Source organism: Protopterus annectens, chromosome 6.part0 (assembly GCF_019279795.1).
Source record: "Protopterus annectens isolate FY-2018-M chromosome 6.part0, PAN1.0, whole genome shotgun sequence".
NCBI classification, from domain to species: domain Eukaryota; kingdom Metazoa; phylum Chordata; order Ceratodontiformes; family Protopteridae; genus Protopterus; species Protopterus annectens.
The window spans coordinates 682,295,632-682,310,646 of NC_056737.1; positions in this window are offsets into that span (position 1 = coordinate 682,295,632).

A 15,015-nucleotide genomic window follows, 5' to 3' on the forward strand; every position below is an offset into this window, starting at 1 on the left:
TTGGTCACTACTCACTTCAACTAGTGAAGAAACAATATAATTGCGGTACTATTAACTGGCAGGGTATACTTTATAATAATATAATATTAATAATGTTGAGTGGACCATAGAGATTGTACAACACCCTGACAGTAAATACAAAACATTAAAAAAAGCATTGCATGAATTCATGGAAGCAACTTTTACATCTGTGAATGCTTTAAATCTAGCAATGGTCCCTTACTGGTGGGACAAAAGTTTATGTATATTATACAAGAAGAAGAAAAATGTTTCCTTCAAAAATATAAGAAGCACTTTTTTATCAAGGATCAAAACCAAATTTAACCGATCAAACAAGGACTTTGATGTTTTTCTTAAAAATAAAAAAAATATGAAACCACTGGACTTGCTAATAAGCAGCGATTTTATAAATATATGTAATTTTTAAAACTGAAAACAGTCTTTTAATAATCTCTTTATCTTCAAAAGGAAATGTTTTGACATATTGACATACCCAAAGATTATGGAAAACACGTTTAACATCTACTTTTCACAACCAAAAACTCTTCCTGCAGGATATAATACCACATTTATTGAAGCTTTACTAACATAAAAAAATATGTTTTCCTTTACGTTTGAAATGCTGATGACTGATGCCCTAAAATGGATTGGCAACAAAGCTTCAATGGTACCAGATTGTATTCCTGCTGTACTTACATCCGGAATCAGGAATGCAGTTTGGCCATTTCTCCACATAATATTTAATAGACTTTTGTTGGGTTGTGAAGTATCAGTATTATGGAAACAATCTATTAGATCACCAGTTTATAAAAAGAGTAATACATTTGACATGGTCAGTTATTAGATTGTCATTGATCCCTTGCAAATGTTTAAGATGTATGCTAAATCTTTTAAATGCACCTAATAATCATGCAGAAGACTATGACCTATATCAACATGGTTTTATTCCAGGAAAATCAACATTAACTAAGTTTTACAACCAGGTTACTTTGGCATTATATACTGAGCTTACTGTTGGGGATGGATTCTTAGACTTAGCAAAAGCATTCAGTACTCTCTCTTATTAAACCGTAACTTAGCTTAAAGGCAATATAACTTCAATCCAACCTTGGTAAACTGGGTCAATAGCTGGCTATCTGGTCACTGCCAATGTGTGTTTATACAAGAAATTCACTCAGAATACCTACCTGTTATTTCTGTCATGCCTCAGAGTTTGGTACTGAGACTATCCCTATTTAATTTAGTCTCTTCAAGTAGTCCATCAATCAATCGACCAATCAATCAATTGATCAATCAATCAATCAATCAAGTCATTGTTGGCTTGCTAAATACACCAATGTTTTCAAGGTAGGCTTTATATTTAATTCTAGTGAGGACTATTCTGTTATCAGTAAATTCTTAAAAGCATTTTCTAAATGAAAAGATAGTATTGGACTTAATTTTAGTGATATCAAATGTCAAGTCATGTACTTTGGTAGACCCACATTAAACATTTTTTAAATCTTAATGGGGTCATTCTACAAGAAGAAAATGAATAAAAATGTAGGCATACTTGTAACCCCAGATTTTTATTTTGCAAATCATATGAATAGTATTAGAAATAGAGCACTAAGTCTCATTAAATTAATATTTAAATTCATTTCCTTAAGAGAGTAATATAATCTAATTCTGTTAGATGAAACAAATGTTTGACATATTCTTGAATCAAACAATACCATTTGTATTTACAATAGCATGCACCTAAATAAAACAGAATTTGTTCAAAGGAAATATACAAAAAAATATCCTTCAGTGAGGAGCCTTAGTTAGTCCGACAGATGTAAGACTTTGAATTTATTTTCTCTCTCCGTTATGGACATACAAAGGAAATGGCAATAATTGCATACAAGGTTTTAAAGATGATATTATAAGCTGCATTTAACTTGCCTTTCATTCATTTAAAGATGTGCACTATGCTAATAACCACTGGAGCCTATTTAAGTCTAGCACTGCATCCCACATCTAGGCTAACGACCTCAAGGGCCTTTTTAAGCCTAGCCATGCATCCCAAATCTCTTACAAGTTCTGGTACCCTTGATAAGAGTAGGCAGGGGCTTGGGAGGTGAATCATTTACAAGCAGGGGCCTGGAAGATGAACCATTTACATGCAGCCTGTGTCCATTAGAGACATAGGTGCCAAACCAGGGATGAATTTCCTGATCCCCATCCAATTGTCCAAGTTACACTTGAATTGGGTTAGGGAGGAACTCTTCACATGAATGGAAGCCTGTTCCAGAGAAGGGGTCATCTCTGAGATACATACGTGTCTCTCCAGCACATCCTACTTATATCACGAGCAAGGTTTAAGTCTTTAGAATGGGTAATTCTGGTACTATTTGTTTTGCAGATATGCAGGAGGTTCATCAGGGTGGGGTCAGACAATTCCTTGGATGCCAAACATAGATGTCCTTTCAACAGCCTGTAGGGATATGGCTTTGAAGCAGTTTGTATAGGACATGCTACATATGCCTTGTATTCTTTTAGTGAGGAACCTCTGTGGACATTCCAATTGTTGGATGTGTCTGGTTATGTACATGTAAAAAGAGGAGCACTGTACTCAATAGAAGGTTTAATGAATGACAAATACAGAGGAACAATGACTTCCTTGGATCTAGATGCCATACCTTTGTTTATAAATTGCACAACATAGAATGATTTTCTCACAACTGCAGACATGTAATGGTCAAAGGCATGATTACTGTCTACTTGTATCCCCACAGGGTCAACTCTTTTTTGTCAATATGATAGCTACCAGAGGTGGACGACTTCATGAAGGATACTATTATACATTTCTTGGTATTTAATTTTAGTCCATGGCTCTGGCACTTGTCACTTGTCTGTGTCAGCCCTTCCTAGAGAACATTAATGTCAGTAGGTGATGCTATGACTGCTCCTAATTTGCAGTTGTCTGAAAATCTGGTCGGCCAGAGGCCTTTGACTTTGGCCTTGACTTCAGAGAAGTAGATGACAAAACGTAGCAGCCCCAGGACTGATCCCTGAGGGATTTGGCTTGTGACTGGCCTCTTTGTTGAGGTGGACTCCCAGTTTTAACTTCCTGGATCCTGTCTGTGATCCAGCTATCTGTCTACCAAGTAACAAAAGGATTTATACTTAACTCTTGAGTTTGTCAACAATAGTGTCAAACCCCTTGTCCAGGTCAACATAGGCAGTGCGGACCATTTTGCCCTTATTCATTGCTTTCATGAGTTTCTCACAGCAGTCCATCAGGTTCAGTAGGCATGACCTTTTCCATAGGTACAATAACATTAATTACCACATTTCACACTGCAGTAAAAATCTAAGAATAAATTTTAACCCAGGTAATACCCAGGATTTAGAATAAAATTCCAGTTGAGATTAGGATGTCACCTAATATTGGTTTATTTAAAGTAAAATTTGATAGTTGTATTGATGGGATGTTTTCAGTTTTACCTTGAATAAGTGTTCCTCGATGTCCTTCAGGTCTGAACACTGCACCCATAAATGTAAGAGAAAGTTATGAGAATGGCTGCCTCCTTAGTCTCTGGCCAAGTATATATTAATCTGCAACATTGTGGCAAAAAAAGGTTAGTTCCAATTCTTTGGCTTTCAGCTCATTTACAAGATCTAAGTAATCCACCAGATGTTCATTATATTGATCACTGCTCCTGTAGTCTTAGGTACATAGGTTATATTCTGCATAGGATATAAGAGCCAGCCAGCTTCCAGGGCTTTAGGGCACATTCCACACACCTAAAGCATCAGTCAACTCAGACTGAGCTAACTAAAGGAACAGGTTTGGGAACCAAGCCCTTAAGAGCTTTATTGCTTCTCTGAGGCTTTCTAGGATCGACGCTCAGATTGTGCTCTTCACCTGCAGGACAGATCAATTCCCTTTGGGGGGAAAAAAACTTCCATTTTAAAAATTTGCACATTTATTAACAATTTCATGTACAGGAAAGTTATTATAAAGGTAGGAATTTGTGTTTTAACAGACTGACTTGAGACTGTATTGTACTTTTACAGGGGAGTGCTCTTTTTCCTGTCAGTTTAAAAGTTGTTTAGCATGACTGAAAACCATATTATCTGTGGAGAAATTGTGTTCATTTTTACCTTTTGGGCTGGCAAAGTGATTTAAAGTTTTTTTTTTTATTGTAGTTCTATGTAGAAAAAGTGACATGCAAAGACTTTTAAGTTGTTTCTGATTTTGCTGCTTGTTTTCCCCAGGAATTTTGTTTGACCATGGAGCAAACTGTTATTCCCACAGTCGGTGCTTCTTGCAGCCACAAAAAGAAAATGTTAAGAAAACAGCTTTTGCCAGCAAAGCAGGCTAGCAATTTGACTCAGCCACAGGTGGGTGACCCTGCTGTGGCCAATAATTGTACTTCAGACTACTCATATTTTAACCTGGATCCCTCTGGTGTAACAAGTACAGACACTATAGACTGGGGGTTAGGTACATCTTCTGCTACTGCTGGGGTCCCCTCAGTGGGCCAGGGAGCGCCACTCTTGTCAGTCCCGAGAGAAGGAACAGGGAAGACATCCCTGTTTTGTCAGAATGTTGTGCCCATCCCTGGGGAAGCTGCTGTTGCCATTAATAACACTGTTGGTCCCATGTTTCCTGTCAGAAAGAAACAATAAACTATACGTTTCTACTCCTACACAAATTTTCTTATACAGGAGTAGTTTACTGGGTCTGGATCAGGGTTTAATTCAGGCTATTGATCCTTCTTATAAAGTACTTTCTGGTTAAAGAAAGACAGATACTGCTTGTCCTGAAGAGATTCAAGATTCTGAATCTGGACAGGAAAATGAAAGGACAGATAAGCATACCTTTCAACTTCTAAGCACAAGAAATCTGGACAAAGATAATAGGGGGTAAAGGCCCAAAATTAATGCTATCTTTTAAATATTGACATCATAAACTTAGAAAGTTGCTAAAATAATTTGTTTTGTTAGTATTCATTTTCTAAAGGATATGAAGTCTGAAACTCAAATGTATATCATTATTTAGTGACTTTAATCCTCAGTGATTCGTTAGAAAACTACAAATTTTATGAGGAACAGATCAAAAATGTGAGCCAAAAATCTGGATGTTCTGCAAAAGTCTAGACAGTTGAGGCTTATGCAGATACGGGTTTTCTCTTCAAATTTCTGATTCAGTCTCAGAGGAGAGCTCAGTTTCTGAATTTCCTTGTGGATTTCCTCTTTCTCTGAGACTATTTCTAGAATGTGCCAGTGTTTTCAGTGGGAGAATACTGAGGTTTCTCAGTCCTTCAGAAAATACTATGAGCTGTTAAAGAAGGAATTTCCAGAACCTTCACCCATTCCTCCAGTTCTGTCAACCTTGAAGAATGTGTGTGTTACTGTCTGAAATGTCTCTGAAGGCTGATAGGATATATAAAGTTCTTCAGGCTTGTATGTTTTTATACACTTTTCTCAAAGCTAATCCTACTTTTGCTAAACATTTAGTTAATTCCAATCCTACTCTTTCTGATAAGAACGGGAAGAATATTGATAAGTATGAGAAAAGAGTGTATGATTCTGCAACTTGATTTTCAGAATTTCAAATTTATAGGCTCATATCTTAAAGTCTGTTCTGACAAATTGTGAAAGTTTGAAGAATGCTTTGCATCCAGTTTCTTCTTGTGAGGAATAATCTGCTTTAAATAATTTAGTTACTTCCATTGTATAAGTCACTACTCATTGTTTACAGTGTGTGTGTATGACTCAGTTTATAGTTCTTCCAGGGAAGGTTTGCCTGGCTGCTTTCTCAAAACCTCCCAGATGATATTAAAATGAGATTTTAAACTCTCCTTTGGATAGAGATTTAGTTTTTGTCCCCTGTGCTATCTTACTAGAGATAAATCTTTCAAATCTTTGGATCAATTGTTAATTTCTTATGAAGTTGAAAAGAAGGGACAACCTTTGTAAAAACAGACTATTTCCAAATGGTTGTCTAAAGCTATACTCACTACAACAAAACTATTCCAGACAGGGTCAAGGCTCACTCTACTGAGGCCTTAGCTTTATCTATGGCTTTTTGGTAAGCGTTGAATTCTAAAAGTATTCAGAATCTGCAGCTTGATTCTCTGTACATACTTTTACAAAGCACTATAAGTTTGATTCCTTCTCTAGGTTTGGATCGGTCTTTCCAAGGACCATTCTCCAGGGGCTCCTGGATTCTTCTCCTTCCACCACTTAAATGTAGTAAGCTATGGGAATCTACCCATATAGCTAAGGCTACTGCAGTAGTGATCGATATATTGAACATAGTACTGTTGTGTACGCAAATTTGTCATAACAGTACATGTTTGAATGATCATTGCTGAAATAGCCACTCCATCTTACCATCTCTCTTGGTATTTGATGTGTTGTTTATGCCAGGGTGTGGACATTTATTTGTTTATTTATTTTCCTATTATTGTCCTGTCGGGGTTCAGCCTCCTTTTTCTCTTGGGCCTATATTAGAACATCGAAGTTTCAAAATTTTGAATGTTCGAATATCAACCCCTATTCAGCGAAAGTTGAAAATATCGAAGCAACAGAAAACAGAATTTTTTCCTAATTCGGTTGTCCATTTCTGTTGCTTCGGTATTTTCAGTGCTGTGGTGGAAAGTTACGGGTCAGGTACAGGTAAGTGTGCGACTGAGTGCAGGTTAGGTTAGGTAGGGTTAGGGTGCAGGTTAGGTATGTGTGTGATTGTGTGGACATGAGGGTTAGAGCAGGTTAGGTGAGTTAGGGTTAGAGCGCGGGTTAGGTATGTGTGCGATTGTGTGGACGTGAGGGTTAGGGTGGGTTAGGTGACTTAGGGTTAGGGTGCAGGTCAGGTAAGTGTGAGATTGTGCTGACGTGAGGGTTAGGGCTGGGTAGGTGAGTTAGGGTTAGGGCACGGGTGAGGTGAGTGTGTGATAGTGACGGACCTTAGGGTTATGGTTTGGGTTAAGGTAAGTGGATAGTTAGTGGTGTGTGTATAGTTTAGTGTAGGGTTAGGTGTAAGATTTTAGGTGTATGTGTATGGATTGCTGTTTGTTTGGTGTGCTTGTGTTGTGTGTATGTGTTTTGGAACAGCAAATTTTTTCCCTAGGAAAAAATTCTCTGTTCTGTATGTTCGATGCTTTCAGCTTTCGCTGAATAGGGGTTGGTATTAGAACATTCGAAGTTTTGAAACTTCAGTGTTCTAATATAGACCCTCTCTCTTTTGGCATGAAAGCTCTGAAGGGCTTGGCACCCAAACCTGTCTTTTTATTCAGCTCGGCTCGTGCTGGCTGATGGTGCAGGAGTGTGGATTTAGAAGCTAGCTGTTATATACTATGCAGGATATAACTCATGCATTAAGACACCTGCAGCAGTGATCATTGGAACATCTACTGTTATGGTAAGTCCACTTACATGACTACACTTTGTTTTGCTTATATCTGCCCCTCTTTCCCCACCATACTTCCCACACATCTTCAACATTATAGTTGTTTTATTTTTTATACACTTTATATATATTACCTTACTTATTAACTGTAGTTTATTTGCTTTTCTTTCCTTTTCTTTTCACTTTTTCTAAGATTTTCTTTTTCCCTTTATTCTATACCTCTGCTCCTAACCCTTTAGCCGTAGTTATTTCCTCCATCACCTTGTTTATTGTATTGTTCTATTGGGTAGCAAACAATTTCCTTTTTAGTAAATATAGCAGAAATTGCAATGTATGTTCCTCCCCACCAGTCTACCCTCAGTTCTGTTTTCAAGGGAGTATAGCCTGATGTGGCAACTGGATGTGGTGTTACCTTTCTGATAAGGATAGTATGTTGCTTTGTCACAAAACATCTATCTAGCTTCACAAAGTATCAATCAATCTGAAATATCCCAGATACTTCTCCTAATATTTTCCTTCATAAGGGATTATATAATAGCATTGCACCCTCACCCCCCATGATATATCCTCCATGTTACAAACCAAATCCCAGTCTCCCACTATTAAAGAAAAATCTTCCTAAAGGCTTCCCAATTCCCGAGCACTTCTCACATATCTTGTACTTTAGTTACTGGAGGCAGGCAGACATCACCAACAGTAGTTTTTTCTTTCCTTTCTAGGGGCTTTTTATCATTACATAACACTCCCTATTAACAATAAATTCATCTTCTATTTTCGTATCAGGTCCCTTCTTTAATAATATCAGAGTACACTTTTTTTCTTACTCCATCCAAGCTGGCACAGTATCCTGTCATTCTACATCTTTATCTTTCATGCTATTTTTCATTGATGAGACCTTCATGTCTAAACTGTTTGTTTATATATATATATATATATATATATGTATCTACCCTACAAAGTCTTATAACTTTCTTGCCATGCTTGTATTTGTTGTTAGCCTTTCTCCTTGCTTCTCCCATTACAATGGGACTTTCTTTTCATGACTGCAAGGATGCCCAAATGTATCTCTTTTCCATTACATCATCAATGATCAGTAATAAGTCTCTGACAAACTCCCCCCACCTTCCTTCTTCACTTATTACTAAAAAACCTATATACAGAATGTCATATTTATATTGTTGCTCCCTTCCTCGAGCTGGAGCTGGTTTACAGCACCTTGAATGGTAGTCCAGTCTCCCTCATTTTGTTACACTTCCTCTTTGATTCCCACCATTCTATTTAAATTGCTTTATCTTAGCATATACTTGACTACTGGCATTTATGTTTCTATTTCCACTTCCTGTACGTACTTAGTTTTGCCAAGATTATATTCAATTAAATGCCTTCAGCTATTAACATATCCACCATTGACCTTTTTCCCCATTTAATAAAATAATTATTTTGGCTTCCATTTTACCTTATTCCCATTCATTGGACTAGTTGTTGTCTTAGTCAGACTGGGCAGATTTTTACATAACACATAGCCTGTAGCAAACCTTCTTTCCTCTAAACTTTATCAAGTACCCCATCTGTCCATCTGCCTTAACATTATTCCAACACTTTTTACTCTGTGGTTTATTGATATGATAATTGTACTTGTTAATAGTTACTAGGGGTCACCTCTTCTTCACCTATAGATCTTAGGTTTTCCTACATGTGAATGGTATGTATCCATATTCCCCCTCTCCATTTATTACATTTCATATCTTCTATGTTGGATTTCCTATCTTTATGTGCTTGTATTCAATCTGTTTTTCAAAATCTGGAATCTTTCCCTATCTTTAATTTGGTTAATTACCCTTGAGTTTAATAGCATTCTTTTATTAAGTCTTGCAGTTGATTGTCTACTTGACATCCTCTTATTTATCTTGTGATAAGCATGTACTACCCCCACCACCAAATTGTTTTTTAGTGAATGCATGCTATCAAGTTTTGATGCAAGAATATTGACATCCACATTACAGGGTTATACTTAGTCCATTCTAAAAACACCCTGACTTGATGGTGCCATTGCAAAATTTAATTCAGTGTTTCTTTGCATAGTTAATGAATAGGCTCCCATAAGAATAAAAAAAGTTAAAGCCAACTATGCCCCTTGGCTAAATCAATCAAAGAACTCATGCACACTATGAGTAAAGCTTGGTAAACCTGATCTCAACACAAGACACAGCAAAACCTCCAAGCCTATAAAAACCTCGATAACCTTACCAAAACCAAAATTAGAGGCAAAGGAAACACTACAGGACATCCATCAAAACAATCTATAAACTTTTCTGGTCATCTGTTAAGCATTTGTTATCCCATAGGAAAACGGACCAGTCCAATCTATCACCTAATAGCACCCCATCAGAGACTCCATTACATTTTAACTCAAACTTCACTGATACTATTACAGCACTAATAAAAAAAATAATTCACCACTAGCTCAAATACCTGTTAACAAACAAACATTATGCTATCCTCACAATGCAAGCCATATCAAACAACTTTATAAAATAGCTACAGATGCTATAACTTACCCTGTGTTCATATTAATAAATAGATCCATCACAGACAGCTATGTCCCATACATCTGGAAAAACATTATACATTCTCTCAGTACATAACGGTGGATTTCTCAAACTGTAGGCCAATTGCAACACTGTCTGCTTTGTTCAAAATCCTAAAAAAAAATATGTTCACAGACAACTTATTCAATACCTCCTTCACCATCGTGTGCTCAGCCATACTCAGCAAGGTTTTTGTCTAGTACACAGAACTATCATTGCCCATCTCAGCTTTGTCAACAACATTAACAAAGCAAGAAACAAATGTAGCCTGGTTTCTGGCTTATGATTTGATTTATCTAATGTATTTGATACTGGCCATAATACCAAGCTATTAGAACATCTATTTTCTCTTGGTCTCTTACCCCCATCCCTACAGATATCTGTCAGAGCAACAACACTCCATCAAATAGCAAAGAGCCTGTTTAACCTTCACACCAGTCTACAGTGGGGTTCCCCAAGTATCTTTTCTAGGTCCTCTATCTTTTAATATTTTCATAAACAACCATATCCAAACACACCTTGTAAATCCAATATGGCAACAACCTGATCTCATATTTTCTGCCCAAAATCCCATCATTAGTATATAACTCAGCAGTCTTTTACTCTACTGAACCCTGTCTTAATGACTCTTGAGTTCCTAAATCCAAATGAAACAAAGCTACTTTTATTCCTTCTCAAAACTCACAATCTTGACAAGGGGTGTCTTTATTATTACCTCATTGAACAACACAAAACTAGAAAGTATCTTCCACACAAAACTAATAAGTAATGCTAATAAATAAATAAATAATGTGATTTATGATATCCACACTACATTCATGTCTGCTGCAATATGGCCATGCTAAAGAGTACATAGATATGTCTGTATTTGTCGGAGCAACCAAGAACAAAGAAAAGCAGAAATCACAGGATTGACCAACAACCAACCAAAAAACTCCCAGTTACACAACTGGGCTGTACACTCAGAGATAAAAGGAGGAAAAACACTACAAGGAACATGAAAAAAAAAAAAAGGTGAAATATATGTGTATTACCAATAAGTATTAAAGTGCCTTTGTTCTTCTACATACAGGACTTCATATGAACTAATAAAAAACAACTTTTCGGTTTTCCACCTTTTTCCTCTGTGTCAGCTCTATTGTGTAAGCAGGATAACTCTGCATGTGTTCCTGGCAGTGGATATTTATTTATTATATTATTTATTTATTTATTTTACATTTGTTTACCGGGATCGTCCGACTGGGACAGTGCCCATTTTCAGCAGAGGCCCGGGGAGAAAAGCTCCAGCCTAAGCTTACATACAAAGTCATTACATCAAGTAATAGAAATTATAGACAAAAAATGAGTGTTAGCACATTTACAGGATAAAAATTTAAAAACAAAAATATATACACAGTATCAAATAGAACAAGACTTTAAACACTTGAATATAAACAAACATATGGTTGAACTTATATATGGGGAGGAACATAACATTAGTTAGGAAACTAAGTAGGGAGAGTCACTTAGGCAAAGTAGTGCATAGTTAGTAATACTTCCGTGGAGAGAGGTGCAGCTAGGAATGTAACTACTTATAGCAAAGTAGTGTTGTTAGAAGGATTTACAAAGTTGATATCACTGTAATCCTGCAGCAGTTGACAAAAGGATTGCAGATCAAATGCATTATACATCATTGAATAACCCAGATGTTGATGCCACATTGTTTCCTATGAACTTTAACCTAGTGTTCCAAACCCACAGAGTTACTGTCCTGAGTGTCTGAGAAGGGCATCTTCACAGGCTAAATGCATAATGAGAAGTGTATGTTTAACTAGATAAATAGTAAAATTCTTAATTATGACCATGACACCTTACTACTGATATACATATAAAATACTTCTAAGCAATGTACCTATGCAGATTCCTCAATTGTCACTAATTTGTAGGGAGGCCCCTGATTTTGACTCCAAATTTTGCTCTAAACATCCTAAAATTAGACATTTTTGAGTTCTATGTTGAGTATCAGTATTTAAAAAGTGACTGAACTTAAGGTTTATTACAAGATTACCCATCTTCCCCCAGTCAATGCATATCATACTCTAGCAGGGAATGTGCTTATCACTGAAATGTAATACAGCCTTCCATCACTTACTTTCCATTCAATTTCAAGCACACATAAAACATCAACTGTTGTAAACAAAATATGTAGGCTTGTTTTGCTTGCAGAGTCTTACACTCATCACTGTGACTTACTAATAAGCTTTTGATTGGCTGGTTGTAAACAGCAGAGGGGCAGTACTCCTACTCTAACTAACTACAGCCCTCCAAGTGCTTTGTCAAGTTATATTCCTTACATCCTCCCCCTGAACATCAAATCTCCATGTTACTAACTTAAATACGACTATATTGCATGCCCACTTCACTCAGTTACCTCACTTCCTATCATACTACTGTCACACCAAATCTCTCATCCAACATAGACCCCCACATACTACAACATAACTCCCCTCCATTCGCCTTCACTACAGCTCCTGGTCTTTACCACCCAGCAAGTTTTTGACCAATTGTAATGTTATAGACTGATTGTAATGCTTTCACCTCATTTAAAAATAATAGCAAATTGCAATCATACACAGATTATACAATTTTTAACTATTAAAAACCCAAAATGGTTTATACACAGAGTATTACAAATGTTCTTCTTAATTACACTCACATTATTAGCTCAAATAGAAATGAAGGTAACTTTGTCTTCTCACTTTTCCTTGAGTTATACAAAGCATTCAACACATTGTCCACCCAGAACTTTTTTTTAACTTTCCTCCCTCAGCCTCAGTGTTTTCTCTCTTTATTGGTTCCACATTTACCTTTCCAATTGCCAATAGGTAGTAAAATAGCAACATGATTTCTCACTATTTCAAAAAATCTCTGTTGGTGTTCCACATTGTTCCATGTCTGGCCCCTTTCTATTAAACATGTTTACAAATAAACTTCACACCACTTCACGTTTGCCAATTGAGTATAATATGCTGATGATTTAACACTTATCTATGCTGCCTGTTCCTTAATTAAAGTACAGGAAAACAGGTGAGACTCCTTCTCTACAATTGAATACTGGCTTACAAACTCTCAATTACTCTTCAACCCCTATAAAACTAAACTTATGGTCTTCATCCCAGAACAATTCCTTTACCAAAAGCATATATTTCATATAACAGCACAATAATGGAAACAGTAAGCCAAACCAAACTACTAGAACTCATAATTTTCCTTCACTTTGCCCCTGAGTTTGCATGTCTTTTTTTACTTAAGAGAATTTTCTTTTCTTTTCTTAAAGCAATACAATAAGTTAATACATAATATTAATAAACAAATAGTGAGAAAAACATTATTAAACAAGAAAATAAACTATATACAATATGTACAAAAGCCTGAAATAAAATTAACAATAGTCTCATTCTTAGAAGAGGAAAAAATGAAAAAAAAATATGTATAATAACTTATATTTTCATTCAAGAGAGTCAGAATTTATCTGTAAAGTGTTAATGAGCAATATCACTTTTTCCAAGGATTATTGATAAATGATTTAGGCTGGATCCTATGTTCTTTGTCTTTAGTTTCTTTATAAGCTTTCTCCTTCAGAAAGGATAAATAGTTCCCAAAAAGTGGTGCAGTTGTAGATTTTCATTTCCTGGTAATGATTTTCCTAGTAACTGCAAGAATAGTCCAAAGTAAGGAAAGGTTGTCATTAGTCCATGCAAGACTATCATTAGCACTAATTAAAATTAAGGATTTTTATAATAAATATGAATTGGTAAATGAAGCCTTTTACAAATCATCTACATCAGACCAGAACTGATCCAACAGAGGACAGGTGTAAAAAATATGAGCCCAATCAGCTTTACATTCATGCAAGCATCTCCAACAACAAACATTCTTGTTTTTACTAATTGTATCTAGCTTATTTGCTCTATGCAAAAATTTCCATGTAAATATATGCCAATATTTTGTCCAAGATGTAAGTTTGACAGAAGATAACATTTGACATTTGCCCTCATAGGATAGATTAGAAATGTGATCCATAGTAATGTAATTCCAATATTTACTTTGCAGTTTTACTTTATATCTTATAAAGATTTTATATAATTTTAAAGTTAGGTTTTCCAAATTTAATTTGTTATAGATGATTTCATACAGCTAAATTAACAATTTGGGGATTTCTTTAAAAATTAGTTACTAAGGATTATAGAAAGATTTTCAGAGTAAGTTATCACACTTTGTAATAATAACCAATCATGAGAATCTAAATCAAATTCCTTTGTAAGTTGATGTGTTTCTTTAACTAAAGATGTTTTAAATACTGCTTCTAGCAAATACAAGTTTTAGCTATGCAATAAATAAAAATATTACTATATTACTATGAAATTTGTCAAAAATTGTTGGTAATACTGAAAGGAATTAAAACTTTAAACCAGATTTTAGTATCATTAGAAATAATAACTTTATAAAGTTATTATGTATAAAATTTAAAATCTAGAGTTTGTAGGTATAGAAATATTATATTGAATAATATAGCAAAGAAGATGCAAAAAATATTGTGTTGATTATTTAATAGAAGGTTTTCAGGAAGATTATTATCATTCTGTAAAATTGTCAAGTGTAAAGATTCCATCCAATTCAAAATTATTTTGAAAATTAAAGCTTTAATATAGGTGTCAATATCTGGGAAATTAATTCCTCCCTGATCCCATGGTCTGATATGATGAAGAAAAGCTATTCTATTATTATTGGGAAACCAGATATATTTTAAAAGGAGCTTATTTGTATCATTAATTAGAGTTTTTTTTCTGGGGGAATAGATTAAGTTTGAACTATATATAATATGTTTGGTAGGATAATCATTTTATTAACTGAAGCATATCTTCAAAAGAAATAAAAAGTGTATTCCATTTATCAGTGAGAGTTTGTATTATGTTTAAAATATTATTATAATTAGCTGTTGTTGTTTCTTTTATGGAAGTATGTAAGACAATGCCAAAGTAATCAAGTGGTTTGTCCCCGTAT